Source organism: Saccopteryx leptura, chromosome 5 (genome assembly GCF_036850995.1).
Source record: "Saccopteryx leptura isolate mSacLep1 chromosome 5, mSacLep1_pri_phased_curated, whole genome shotgun sequence".
In the NCBI taxonomy this organism is placed as follows: Eukaryota; Metazoa; Chordata; class Mammalia; order Chiroptera; family Emballonuridae; genus Saccopteryx; species Saccopteryx leptura.
In genome coordinates, this window is record NC_089507.1 from 70,676,915 (window position 1) to 70,692,156 (window position 15,242).

A 15,242-nucleotide genomic window follows, 5' to 3' on the forward strand; every position below is an offset into this window, starting at 1 on the left:
AAACTGTGTGTTGTAATACCAGAATTAAGTGAAATGGTATAGAAGTTGCCAAGTACCCCACAAAAATGTCTGCAGGATATCAGGGCTTTTGTGTTAGGCTTCAGACAAGATAAGGTGTGCCTCATTTGTCAGAGCTCACACTGGCTGGCAAGCAGCCCCAGGAAGGTGTGCTGTGCAGGAGGTGCGGTACAGAGTTGCAGTTACAGGTGAAGTTTAGGGGAAAATTTATTATGATTAGTAACAATAAAGAATAAGGCAAAATCAAAAAAAGGGGTTTAAACTTATGTAACCTAAATTAGAATAAAGAAAAAGGTTCAACACAGTGATAAGCTGCACAACATCACTAGGCCAAGAAACGTCGACCTGGGCTCTGGCTCTACACACATCAGCAGATGAAGAATCATCAGCCTGGGTCAGACTAATGGCTAGTTAAAGCAATAGACTAAGGAAAAGGGAATTGTGAGCATGTACAAATCTCACCAAACCATGAAGGAACGTATCACCAGACCGGGAAGCCGCAGCCTATGCTCCAAAGTCGTCTTCCCGCCCTGTGCACCCAGGAGGAAGAGTTCTCTAGCGCTTCAGGGTAGTCTGAGACCCAACCTTTTTTATGGGAAAATATTGGCTGGAGGCTATTACACAAGGGCCTTAGGTGCATAACCACTAGGAACAAAGAAAGATCACCACATTCCAGAATAATCACTAAGTCAGCAAATGATTAAGAATATCCTCCCTGAGCCCTGGCCGGTTGGCTCAGTGGTAGAGCGTCGGCCTGGCATGCAGAAGTCCCGGGTTCGATTTCCGGCAAGGGCACAAAGGAGTGGCGCCCATCTGCTTCTCCACCCCTCCCCCTCTCCTTCCTCTCTGTCTCTCTATTCCCCTCCCGCAGCCAAGGCTCCATTGGAGCAAAGATGGCCCGGGCACTGGGGATGGGTCCTTGGCCTCTGTCCCAGGTGCTGGAGTGGCTCTGGTTCTGACAGAGCGACACCCCGGAGGGGCAGAGCATCGCCCCCTGGTGGGCAGAGCATTGCCCCCGGTGGGCATGCCGGGTGGATCCTGTTCAGGCGCATGCAGGAGTCTGTCTGACTGTCTCTCCCCGATTCCAGCTTCAGAGAAATACAAAAAAAAAAAAAAAAAGAATATCCTCCCTGGTTTCCATAGGAACTAACTACTGCAGGATGTCGCATCTCACCCTGAGTACATGACTCAGTCATTCCTGCAGCTATTTGTTCTGAACCTTATTAATATCGATTAAGTTCAAGCACATATATTCTTTATATAGTCTTCCTACACTGTAGGGGAACGTTTAGGAACGTTCATAGACTGGTGAGTCATCATAATGATCTGTGATTGACAGAGTGCGTGAGGAATAGAGTGCTCTTGTGTAGGCCGAGGGAATGTGTGACGTAGTCTGCAGTTGAGGCCGCTGTTGGGACTTGTAACTCTTTTCTGTATCTTTATAAAATTATTTGTCTAAGAGTATTTTTTATCTCTGCCATTTTTTGCTCTCTGTCTCTTTCGGGGTCTGAGTTCTTTTTGGTTTTTTTTCTGTCTCTGCTTCTCCCTATCACTCTCACTGTTTTCCCTAATTCAACAGTCTTTTCTTTGACTCAATAACTAAATTGACTCAATAGTTGAGAAATAAAATGTGCAGGAATGCCGAACTATAACACAGTTTGTTTAGAATGATAAGCTGCTCTCATATGCCGTCAAAAATAAAATACGAAGATACAATTGCATCGTTGAATCTGAAGCAATTCAGAGAAATGGACAAATGCATCTGGGCAGAGAGATGGGAGAGAGCTGGGTTGGAAAGCCTACTAAGATTTGGATGCCAGAAAGTAGAGAGGAGGACATAACAAAGTACAAGCTTCTCTGTAAGTGATGGCTGATCCTGGTTGTTATTTCTGCAGAGAACAGTGAGGAGTGAGTGAGGGGGGCCTGAGCATGGGGGCGTTGCTAAGGGGATCTTCATTCGGACATCCAACCCAGACTAGCTTAGCTGGGGATTAGACTGTGGAGCTTTTGAAAATTAGAGAAATTTAGAATTCATTCGTCAGGTCATAAGTCGTCGTTGGTTTGTAAGCAAAGGATGGCATGATAGAAGTGGGTCCATGGCATATTCCTGTCTTTACCTTCCTTTTTTTCTTCTCCACTATTTATATCTCTTGTGGACGAATACGCCATCATGAACATTAGTGAACATGAGTGGTGCTCAGAACCAGTGAGGAGAGCACGCTTTTGTGTAAAAGGCGTGGGAGTTCCTTTTCTCTTACTTACGATAGCAGTGCTCCTACAAAGTGTTTTCCTTAAGGATTTTCTGATGACACACAAGTTCTTTAGAAGAAAGTCCATATATTTAAGAGGGTAAAAAGAGGGAACTCCCATTATTCTTGTACTTCTATTACAAAACTCCTTTATTCTATTATCATAGCTTTCGAAAAACTTCCAAAATTTTCCAGTCTTTGTACAGTAAAGAGTGCTGTCACATTTTTCTATTTCTTTTAAAGTTTTTTTTAAAAATTTCAATTACAGTTGACATTCAGTATTAGTTTTAGGTGTACAGCATAGCGGTTAGACATTTATATGACTTATGAAGTGATTCCCCAGTACGTCTAAGTTCTCCTGACTCTTTACATAGTTATTAAAATCGTATTGACTATATTCTCTATTCTCTAGTTCATATCCCTATGACTGTTTTTAACCACCAGTTTGTATTAGTATTCCCTTCATTTTTTCACCCAGCCCTCTAACCTCCCTCCCATCAGGCAACCATCAGTTTTTGTTCTCTGTTGCTATGAATTTGTTTCTGTTTTGATTGTTTGTTTATTTTGTTCTTTTAGATTCCACATATAAGTGACATCATATGGTATTTGTCCTCCCCTGTCTGACTTATTTTATTTAACATAATACCCTCTGGGTCCGTCTGTGTTGATGCAGATGGTAAGATTTCATTTTTAATGGCCAAGTAATATTCCATTGTATGTATGTTCATCTTTATCTAATCATCCATTGAGGGACACTTAGGTTGCTCCCATATCTTGGCAATTGTATACTAAATGTCCTTCTTTGTATCTTTGCATACAAAGCTACTGGTACCTCCAGTTATTCATTAGGGTTGTCCCACATGTGGGACTTTCACATGAATGATCTGGTCTAAGGTGAGCTTCTCAACCTCTCTGACAGCATCACCATGGCAGCTAGTGCCCGGAGGCACGGGGGCCACTGGGTCGAGCTTGTTTAGACAGATAGGCCACTGGTCTGTACCATGGCCCAGCAGTTTGGGTGAGGACCCCTAGTGTCATGTGGTCTTTCTTGCAGACAAAGAGATTGAATTCACGAATAACATTCGACTGTCCTAATGCTGGGGCACTAGTGAGCAGTCTCTTTATCTCCTGCTATGCGCTTTCCTGTTTTTTGCCTCAGTTAAGGGGTTTCTCTTTTGGCCCATTGAGTGCTTCATATAGGGTTGTCACCTTTCCTGAGAACCCAGGGATCCAGATGTGGCAGAACTCCGCTGCTCCAGGGAACCCTCGGAGCTTCCTTTTGTTGTCGGGTCTAGGGATTGAACAGATGGCTTGCTTCCCCTCGGGTCCTAGGGAGCAATGTCCTTCAGGGATGATGAACCCTAGGTATCAGACCCGGGGCTGGCGTATTTGGGCCTTTTTCCATGATACTTTATACCCTGCTTCAGTCAGCGGCTCTAGCAGAATTCTTGTTCCTCTTTAGCAAACTTCTCGGAAGTCACTGGCCAGGAGGAGGTGATCGTCTACATATTGTAGTAGGGCACAGTTTATCCTCCCACCTCGGGAGGCTGTGAGGTTGGTGGCCAAAGCCTCACCACACAGCGAACAGAGTGGGTGAGTTCTTGAATTCCTGGGGCAAGTGTGTCCCGGTTAGCTGAACTTTCTCGGCTGTGTGAGGTTCTTCCCATTCGAACGCAAAGAGTGGCTGACTCTTTGGGGCTAATCATAGGCAGAATAAGGTGTCCTTAAGGTCCAGGCAGGTGAACCAGCTCGCTCCAGCGGAAAGAAGACTCATGAATGTGTAGGGTTTGGGACTACTGGGTGCAGAGTAACCGCTACACTATTGACCTTCACAGGTCCTAGACTGGCTGCTACCCACCTCCATCTGGCTTTTGCACTGGTCATAGAGGTGTGTGCCAGGGAGACTGACACTCTGCTAGAATCCCAGTTTCTTCATCTCTTAATGTGTTCCTGTGTCCCGATCGGGCCTCCTTGGGCACCAGGTCCTTTTTTTTTCTTTATCGGGATGGCTCCAGGCTTAGATCTACCTCAGCAGGGCAGGTGCTTCTTAGCTAGTTCAGGGGCGTTCTTTTTGGCCCACCCCAGTGGGAACTCCTCTAGAGTTCAGCAGGGTTTTGCTCGTTTATCTCCTGAGTGTGGAGTTTCCATTCGGCTTTTCTGGAAACTGTTACAGACATTATCAGGTCTCCTGTGTTCCTAAGTTAGGCTGGCATATTTTCTAGGAGTAAAAGTTATTTGGGCTCCCAGCTTGGTCAACAGGTCCCTCCCCAGAAGAGGGATCGGGCATTGAGGCAGATACAGGAACTCGCGAACCACCTGGTATCCCCCAAATTGGCACACCTGAGACCCACAGAAGAAGCAAGCAGTTTGAGTGTCTGTGGCTCTGATTATGGTAGCTTCCCGTTCAGTAAAAGGTGCAGCTGGTGTGACTACCCAGTGTTCTGCTGTGTCTACCGTCAAAGTCATTAGCTCACCCCCTACCATTATGCTGAGCATGGGTTCCTGGGGTCCTAATTTCATGGAGCCTGGTCTTAACCTCATCGGAATCAACCGTAGCTAGCCCATTCAAGTTCTGGACCGTTGATTCTGGTTGGTGCTTTCTTTTCCTTGACTGAGCAGTTTCGGCAGCGAGGCTGGAGGCTGCTTTCGGTTGGAGCATTCATTTTCCAGGGTCTGATCTCTTTGCAGTATGCACATTGGTCAGGTTCCAGGGGCTGCCTCCTTTTGGAGGGCAGGCTATCAGGACCTTGCACTGTCCCTTCTTATTAAGGCAGAACCAAACCCATGGGGCAGGGTCTGTGTTGTCTCTAACCAGGAATCTATACAGGGAAACTGATCTGGGTCTGCTCGTCACGGCCCGTTAAACTGCCTGAACCGTTGGCACATCTAAGGTTCCTTACGACGGCCACCAACCTGAAAGGTGGGTCCCTCCAGTTCGCAAAGGGTGGGAGCTTTTCAGGGGTTACTTTCATACCACAGTTGTCAGAGAATCTCTTTTTAAAATTCCTAGCATACAGTCTATAGTGGTGGGTTTTGACGGACTGGCCCTTATTTCTGCCTCTGTTTTCCGTGTCCGGTGCTGCAAGACAAACAACGGTTGGGTGGCCCTTCTTCAGGGACCACTCAGACCCCCACCTGGCCACGTCTCTTGCGAGAACTTAGGCGTGTCTAGGCTAAGGTGGAGTCGTATAAGCCCCAGGCTGGTTGCCTCAGTGAGAAGTGAGTCACAGTCATGCCACCGTATGACACCACGAGGGACTGCTGGTTAGGGCCCACTCAGACTTCGTAGCTTGTGCCATGGAGCCACAATAGGTTCTCACGCACTCACACATGCACTCAGAAGTTATAACACCCTCCCCCCCCTTATTCCAAGGGAATCTCTATCTGATGTCTCAATCCTGAGACTGTGGGAGGTGATCAAGTTCCCCTTCCATCCGGAGATGGGCCTGACTGGGTGACTTGCCCGGGACCTTACCTTATCCAGATATGCGTCTTGAAAAGTTTGTCTCTCTCTCTGTTAAGTGCAGTCGGCCTTGGCTACCACCAGGCGTGGGGACCTCAAGGATTATGTTGAGTGGTTGCCTCATTCGCACAGAGGGCCCCAAATGCCATTAGCCTGGTGGCAGTGGTACAAAGCGCCAGAATGATTGGATTTCTGGTCAGAGAACCAAATGTTGTGGCAAACTAGAATGTCCAAGAAGCCAAATACACTCAGAGAGCTAGAACCGGTTTAGTACATCGGCAGGCTTAAGGGAGTTGGTTCTCCAAAGTCTGAGCCCCAACTGGCAGAATCTTTGGGGTTTTAAGTCACATGGTTGAATGGGATCACAAGGTATGCAGAATGTGCAAGTGGGTTTACAGATGCTACAAAGGCAGTATGAATAAGCCAAACACAGAAGCAGTAACAGCCATATCAAGGTGAAGCATTTTGCTTTGTCATCATGGAGTCATAGTCACATCATTAGAAAAGAAGGTAGACTCTTCAGATGGAGATTTAAGGATTATTAGCATCCTGGCTGGAGTTAAAGCTGTTGGTTATAGAAGTGGTAGAGGGTGGAGAAAGATGGAAGAAAGGCAGTCTCTACTTGGGAGTGTTGTGAGTGATGGAAGTGTTCACAGAAGAAAATGAGGATTCATTTAATCCATGGAAAAAGGTACCTAGGAAGAGAAGCTGTATGCTGTTTGTGATCATGTTAGGAAATTAAAACTAATTCACTGTGGGCTTTAGTTGGCTTCTTACCATAAATGGTTGGAAATATGTAAGCAGCGGTCCCATGAAATTCATTTTGTCTGCCTTGCCTTCCTCCCATACATTTTCCCTTTTGAAAAATGGAATGATAGGAAAACTGGAAGACCTCTTTTCCACTCTTTTACATTTTTAGTCAGTTAAAAGCTAATGTGGTCTAATGTAACAACTTTGTTTTGGTCATTCAAACCTTCCAAACTATCCCAGAAGCCTCCGCTTTGAAGAAAGTGTGTGTTGTAATACCAGAATTAAGTGAAATGGTATAGAAGTTGCCAAGTACCCCACAAAAATGTCTGCAGGATATCAGGGCTTTTGTGTTAGGCTTCAGACAAGATAAGGTGTGCCTCATTTGTCAGAGCTCACACTGGCTGGCAAGCAGCCCCAGGAAGGTGTGCTGTGCAGGAGGTGCGGTACAGAGTTGCAGTTACAGGTGAAGTTTAGGGGAAAATTTATTATGATTAGTAACAATAAAGAATAAGGCAAAATCAAAAAAAGGGGTTTAAACTTATGTAACCTAAATTAGAATAAAGAAAAAGGTTCAACACAGTGATAAGCTGCACAACATCACTAGGCCAAGAAACGTCGACCTGGGCTCTGGCTCTACACACATCAGCAGATGAAGAAACATCAGCCTGGGTCAGACTAATGGCTAGTTAAAGCAATAGACTAAGGAAAAGGGAATTGTGAGCATGTACAAATCTCACCAAACCATGAAGGAATGTATCACCAGACCGGGAAGCCGCAGCCTATGCTCCAAAGTCGGCCACCCGCCCTGTGCACCCAGGAGGAAGAGTTCTCTAGTGCTTCAGGGGCATTCTGAGACCCGACCTTATTATGGGAAAATATTGGCTGGAGGCTATTACACGAGGGCCTTAGGTGCATAACCACTAGGAACAAAGAAAGATCACCACATTCCAGAATAATCACTAGGTCAGCAAATGATTAAGAATATCCTCCCTGAGCCCTGGCCGGTTGGCTCAGTGGTAGAGCGTCGGCCTGTCGTGCAGAATTCCCGGGTTCAATTCCTGGCCAGGGCACACAGGAGAGGCGGCCATCTGCTTATCCACCACTTCCCCTCTCCTTTCTCTCTGTCTCTTTGTTCCCCTCCCGCAGCCGAGGCTCCATTGGAGCAAAGATGGCCCGGGCGCTGGGGATGGCTTCTTGGCCTCTGCCCCAGGCGCTAGAGTGGCTCTGGTTGCGACAGAGCGACACCCCGGAGGGGCAGAGCATCGCCCCCTGGTGGGCAGAGCATCACACCCGGTGGGCCTGCCCGGTGGATCCCGTTCGGGCGCATGCAGGTGTCTGTCTGACTGTCTCTCCCCGTTTCCAGCTTCAGAGAAATACAAAATATATATATATATATATATCCTCCCTGGTTTCCATAGGAACTAACTACTGCAGGATGTCGCATCTCACCCTGAGTAAATGACTCAGTCATTCCTGCAGCTATTTGTTCTGATCCTTATTCATATCGATTAAGTTCAAGCACATATATTCTTTATATAGTCTTCCTACACAGGAGGGGAACGTTTAGGAACGTTCAGAGTGTAGTGAGTCATCATAATGATCGGTGTTTGACAGAGTGCGTGAGGAATAGAGTGCTCTAGTGCAGGCCGAGGGAATGTGTGACGTAGTCTGCAGTTGAGGCCGCTGTTGGGACTTGTAACTCTTTTTTGTATCTTTATAAAATTATTTCTCTTAGAGTATTTTTTATCTCTGCCATTTTTTGCTCTCTGTCTCTTTCGGGGTCTGAGTTCTTTTTGGTTTTTTTTCTGTCTCTGCTTCTCCCTATCACTCTCACTGTCTTCCCTAATTCAACAGTCTTTTCTTTGACTCAATAACTAAATTGACTCAATAGTTGAGAAACAAACTGTGCAGGAATGCCGAACTATAACACAGGTTGTTTAGAATGAAAAGCTGCTGTCATATGCAATCAAAAATAAAATATGAACATACAATTGAATCATTGAATCTGAAGGAATTCAGAGAAATGGACAAAGGCATCTGGGCAGAGAGAGATGGGAGAGAGCTGGGTTGGAAAGCCTACTAAGATTTGGATGCCAGAAAGTAGAGAGGAGGACATAACAAAGTACAAGCTTCTCTGTAAGTGATGGCTGATCCTGGTTGTTATTTCTGCAGAGAACAGTGAGGAGTGAGTGAGGGGGGCCTGAGCATGGGGACGTTGCTAAGGGGATCTTCATTCGGACATCCAACCCAGACTAGCTTAGCTGGGGATTAGACTGTGGAGCTTTTGAAAATTAGAGAAATTTAGAATTCATTCGTCAGGTCATAAGTCGTCGTTGGTTTGTAAGCAAAGGATGGCATGATAGAAGTGGGTCCATGGCATATTCCTGTCTTTACCTTCCTTTTTTTCTTCTCCACTCTTTATATCTCTTGTGGACGAATACGCCGTCATGAACATTAGTGAACATGAGTGGTGCTCAGAACCAGTGAGGAGAGCACGCTTTTGTGTAAACGGTGTGGGAGTTCCTTTTCTCTTACTTAGGATAGCAGTGCTCCTACAAAAAGTTTTCTACAAGGATTTTCTGATGACACACAAGTTCTTTAGAAGGAAGTCCATATATTTAAGAGGGTAAAAGAAGGAACTCCCATTATTCTTGTACTTCTATTACAAAACTCCTTTATTCTATTAACATACCTTTCTAAAAACTTCCAAAATTTTCCAGTCTTTGTACAGTAAAGAGTGCTGTCACATTTTTCTATTTCTTTTAAAGATTTTTAAAAATTTCAATTACAGTTGACATTCAATATTAGTTTCAGGTGAACAGCCTAGCAGTTAGACATTTATATGACGTATGAAGTGATTCCCCAGTATGTCTAAGTTCTTCTGACTCTTTACATAGTTATTAAAATCATATTGACTATATTCTCTATACTCTAGTTCATATCCCTGTGACTGTTTTGTAACCACCAATTTGTATTTCGTATTCCCTTCATTTTTTCACCCAGCCCTCTAACTTCCCTCCCATCAGGCAACCATCAGTTTTTGGTCTCTGTTGCTGAGTTTGTTTCTGTTTTGATTGTTTATTTATTTTGTTCTTTTAGATTCCACATATAAGTGACATCATATGGTATTTGTCCTCCCCTGTCTGACTTATTTTATTTAACATAATACCGTCTAGGTCCGTCCGTGTTGATACAGATGGTAAGATTTCATTTTTCATGGCCAAGTAATATTCCATTGTATGTATGTTCATCTTTATCTAATCATCCATTGAGGGACACTTAGGTTGCTCCCATATCTTGGCAATTGTATACTAAATGTCCTTCTTTGTATCTTTGCATACAAAGCTACTGGTACCTCCAGTTATTCATTAGGGTTGTCCCACATGTGGGACTTTCACCTGAATGATCTGGTCTAAGGTGAACTTCTCAGCCTCTCTGACAGCATCACCGTGGCAGCTAGTGCCCGGAGACACGGGGGCCACTGGTTCGAGCTTGTTTAGACAGATAGACCACTGGTCTCTTCCATGGCCCAGCAGTTTGGGTGAGGACCCCTAGTGTCACGTTGTCTTTCTTGCAGACAAAGAGATTGAATTCACAAATAACATTCGACAGTTCTAGTGCTGGGGTACTAGTGAGCAGTCTCTTTATCTTCTGCTATGCTCTTTCCTGTTTTGTGCCCCAGTGAAGAGTTTCCTCTTCTGGCCCATTGAATACTTCATATAGGGTTGTCACCTTTCCTGAGAACCCAGGGATCCAGATGTGGCAGAACTCTACTGCTCCAGGGAACCCTCGGAGCTTCCTTTTGTTGTCGGGTCTAGGGATTGAACAGATGGTTTGCTTCCTGTCGGGTCCTAGGGAGCAATGTCTTTCAGGGAGCAATGTCCTCGAGCCCTGGATATCAGGCCCGAGGCCGACGTATTTGGGCCTTTTTCCATGATACTTTATACCCTGTGTCAGTCAGCAGCGGTAGCAGAATTCTTGTGGCTCTCCAAAAACTTCTCGGGAGTCACTGGCCAGGAGGAGAAGATCATCTACATATTGTAGTAGGGCTCAGTTTATCCCCCCCACCCCCGGAGGCTGTGAGGTCCGTGGCCAAAGCCTCACCACACAGAAAACAGAGTGAGTGAGTTCTTGAATTCCTGGGGCAAGTGTGTCCGGTTAGCTGAACTTTCCCGCCTTTGTGAGGTTCTTCCCATTTGAATGCAAATAGTGACTGGCTCTTTGGGGCTAATCATAGGCAGAATAAGGTGTCCTTAAGGTCCGGGCAGGTGAACCAGCTCGCTCCAGCAGAAAGAAGACTCATGAACGTGTAGGGTTTGGGACTACTGGGTGCAGAGTAACAGCTGCACTATTGACACTCACAGGTCCTGGACTGGCTGGTACCCACCTCCATCTGGCTTTTGCACTGGTCATAGAGGTGTGTTCCAGAGAGACCGACACTCTGCTAGAATCCCAGTTTCTTCATCTCTTAATGTGTTCCTGTGTCCCGCTCGGGCCTCCCTGAGCACCAGGTCCTGCCTTTGCTTTGTCGGGGTGGCTCCAGGCTTAGATCTACCTCAGCAGGGCAGGTGCTTTTTAGCCAGTTCAGGGGTGTTCTTTTCGTCCCACCCCAGTGGGAACTCCTCTAGGAGTTCAGGAGGGTTTTGCTCGTTTATCTCCTGAGTATGGAGTTTCTATTCGGCCTTTTTAGGAACTGTTACAGACATTATCAGGGTCTCTGTGTTCCTAAGTTAGGCTGGCATATTTTCCAGGAGTAAAAGTTATTTGGGCTCCCAGCTTGGTCAACAGGTCCCTCTCCAGAAGAGGGATTGGGCATTCAGGCAGATACAGGAACTTGTGACCAACTTGTTATCCCCGAAGTTGGCACACCTGAGACCCACAGAAGAAGCAAGCAGTTTGAGTGTCCGTGGCTCTGATTATGGTGGCTTCCTGTTCAGTAAAAGGTGCAGCTGGTGTGGTGACTATGCAGTGTTCTGCTGTGTCTACCATAAAAGTCATTAGCTCACCCCCTGCCATTATGCTGAGCATGGGTCCCGGGGTCCTAATTTCATGGAGCCTGGTCTTAACCTCATCGGAATCAACCCCAGCCTGCCCATCAAGTTCTGGACCGTTGGTTCTGGTTGGACTTTCCTTTCCTTGACTGAGCAGTTTTGGCAGCAGGGCTGGAGGCTGCTTTCGGTTGGAGCATTCATTTTCCAGGGTCTGATCTCTTTGCAGTATGCACATTGGTCAGGTTCCAGGGGCTGCCTCCTTTTGGAGGGCAGGCTATCAGGACCTTGCACTGTCCCTTCTTATTAAGGCAGGACCAAACCCATGGGGCAGGGTCTGTGTTGTCTCTAACCAGGAATCTATACAGGGAAACTGATCTGGGTCTGCTCGTCACGGCCCGTTAAACTGCCTGAACCCTTGTCAAATCTAAGGTTCCTTACGACGGCCACCAACCTGAAGGGTGGGTCCCTCCAGTTCGCAAACGGTGGGAGCTTTTCAGGGGTTACATTCATACCACAGTTGTCAGAGAATCCGTTTTTAAAATTCCTAGCATACAGTCTATAGTGGTGGGTGTTGACAGACTGGACACCATTTCTGCCTCTGTTTTCCGTGTCCGGTTGTGCAGGACAAACAGCGGTTGGGTGGCCCTTCTTCAGGGACCCCCCAGATCCTCATCTGGCCACGTCTCTTGCGAGAACTTAGGCGTGTTTTGGCTAAGGTGCACTCATATAAGCCCCGAGGCTGGTTGCCGCTGTGAGAACTGAGTCACCGTCATGCCACTGTATGACACCACCAGGGACTGCTGGATAGGGCCCACTCGGACTTCGTAGCTTGTGCCGTGGAGCCACAGATAGGTTCTCACGCACTCACACATGCACCCAGAAGTTATAACACCCCCACCCCCCTTTTCCAAGGGAATCCCTATCTGGTGTCTCAATCCTGAGACCATGGGAGGTGATCAAGCTCCCCTTCCATCCGGAGATGGGCCTGACTGGGTGACTTGCCCGGGACCTTACCTTATCCAGATATGTGTCTTGAAAGGTTTGTCCCTGTCTCTGTTAAGTGCAGTCGTCCTTGGCTACCACCAGGTGTGGGGACCTCAAGGAATATGTTGGGTGGTTGCTTCATTCGCACGGAGGGCCCCAAATGCCACTATCCTGGCGGCAGTGGCACAAAGGGCCAGCACGGTTGGGTTCCAGGTCAGGGAACCAAATGTTGTAGCAAACTAGAATGTCCAAGAAGCGAAATAACACTCAGAGAGCTAGAACCGGTTTAGTACATTGGCAGGCTTAAGGGAGTTGGTTCTCCAAAGTCTGAGCCCCAACTGGCAGAATCTTTGGGGTTTTAAGGTCACATGGTTGAATGGGGTCACAAGGTATGCAGAATGCGGCAGTGGGTTTACAGAGGCTAAAAAGGCAGTATGAGTAAAAGCAGAAAACAGAAGCAGTAACAGCCATATCAAGGTGAAGATTTTGCTTTGTCATGGAGTCCTACCCCCATCATTAGAAAAGAAGGTAGACTCTTCAGATGGAGATTTAAGGATTATTAGCATCCTGGCTGGAGTTAAAGCTGTTGGCTTATAGAAGTGGTAGAGGGTGGAGAAAGATGGAAGAAATCAGTCTCTACTTGGGAGTGTTGTGAGTGATGGAAGTGTTCACAGAAGAAAATGAGGATTCATTTAATCCATGGAAAAAGGTACCTAGGAAGAGAAGCTGTATGCTGTTTGTAATCATGTTAGGAAATTAAAACTAATTCACTGTGGGCTTTAGTTGACTTCTTACCATAAATGGTTGGAAATATGTAAGCAGCAGTCCCATGAAATTCATTCTGTCAGCCTTGCCTTCCTCCCATACATTTTCCCTTTTGAAAAATGGAATGATAGGAAAACTGAAAGACCTCTTTTCCACTCTTTTACATTTTTAGTCAGTTAAAAGCTAATGTGGTCTAATGTAACAACTTTGTTTTGGTCATTCAAACCTTCCAAACTATCCCAGAAGCCTCCGCTTTGAAGAAAGTGTGTGTTGTAATACCAGAATTAAGTGAAATGGTATAGAAGTTGCCAAGTACCCCACAAAAATGTCTGCAGGATATCAGGGCTTTTGTATTAGGCTTCAGACAAGATAAGGTGTGCATCATTTGTCAGAGCTCACACTGGGCCTGCATACAGCCTCGGGAAGGTGTGCTGTGCAGGAGGTGCGGTACAGAGTTGCAGTTACAAATGAAGTTTAGGGGAAAATTTATTATGATTAGTAACAATAAAGAATAAGGCAAAATCAAAAAAAGGGGTTTAAGCTTATGTAACCTAAAGTAGAATAAAGAAAAAGGTTCAACACAGTGATAAGCTGCACAGCATCAACAGGCCAAGAAACGTCGACCTGGGCGCTGGCTCTACAAACATCAGCAGATGAGGAAAAATCAGCCTGGGTCAGACTAATGGCTAGTTAAAGCAATAGACTAAGAAAAAGGGAATTGTGAGCATGTACAAATCTCACCAAACCATGAAGGAACGTATCACCAGACCGGCTCCAAAGTCGGCCACCCGCCCTGTGCACCCAGGAGGAAGAGTTCTCTAGTGCTTCAGGGGCATTCTGAGACCAGACCTTTTTTATGGGAAAATATTGGCTGGAGGCTATTACACGAGGGCCTTTTGTGCATAACATCTAGGAACAAAGAAAGATCACCACATTCCAGAATAATCACTAGGTCAGGAAATGATTAAGAATATCCTCCCAGGCCCTGGCCGGTTTACTCAGTGGTAGAGCGTTAGCCTGGCGTGCAGAAGTCCCTGGTTTGATTCCCGGCCAGGGCACACAGGAGAGGCGCCCATCTGCTTCTCCACCCCTCCCCCTCTCCTTCCTCTCTGTCTCTCTCTTCCCCTCCGGCAGCCAAGGCTTCATTGGAGCAAAGATGGCCCGGGCACTGGGGATGGCTCCTTGGCCTCTGCCGCAAGTGCTGGAGTGTCTCTGGTCGGGACAGAGCGACGCCCCGGAGGGGCAGAGCATTGCCCCCAGTGGGCGTGCCGAGTGAATCCCGGTCGGGCGCATGCAGGAGTCTGTCTGATTATCTCTCCCCGTTTCCAGCTTCAGAGAAATACAAAAAACAAACAAACAAAAAAAAAAGAATATCCTCCCTGGTTTCCATAGGAACTAACTACTGCAGGATGTCGCATCTCACGCTGAGTACATGACTCAGTCATTCCTGCAGCTATTTGTTCAGACCCTTATTCATATCGATTAAGTTCAAGCACATATATTCTTTATATAGTCCTCCTCCACAGTAGGGGAACGTTTAGGAATGTCTTCAGAGTCTGGTGAGTCATCATAATGATCTGTGATTGACAGAGTGCGTGAGGAACAGAGTGCTCTAGTGCAGGCCGAGGGAATGTGTGACGTAGTCTGCAGTTGAGGCCGCTGTTGGGACTTGTAACTCTTTTCTGTATCTTTATAAAATTATTTCTCTTAGAGTACTTTTTATCTCTGCCATTTTTTGCTCTCTGTCTCTTTCGGGGTCTGAGTTCTTTTTTTTTTTTTTTTTTTTTTTTTTTGTCTCTGCTTCTCCCTATCACTCTCACTGTCTTCCCTAATTCAACAGACATTTCTTTGACTCAATAACTAAATTGACTCAATAGTTGAGAAACAAACTGTGCAGGAATGCCGAACTATAACACAGTTTGTTTAGAATGATAAGCTGCTCTCATATGCAATCAAAAATAAAATACGAAGATACAATTGCATCGTTGAATCTGAAGCAATTCAGAGAAATGGACAAATGCA

The 15,242-nt window shown here is 46.1% G+C and overlaps 1 protein-coding gene and 1 non-coding gene across 3 annotated transcripts in view; both read left to right on the forward strand.

Moving 5' to 3' along the window:
* Positions 1 to 15,242, forward strand: part of HERC3 (HECT and RLD domain containing E3 ubiquitin protein ligase 3) — an 809,237-nt gene that overhangs the window by 754,276 nt on the left and 39,719 nt on the right. The gene's annotated exons all lie outside the window — the stretch shown is intronic.
* Positions 7,475 to 7,550, forward strand: TRNAD-GUC (transfer RNA aspartic acid (anticodon GUC)). The gene has a single exon. It is a non-coding gene; the product is annotated as a tRNA-Asp (tRNA).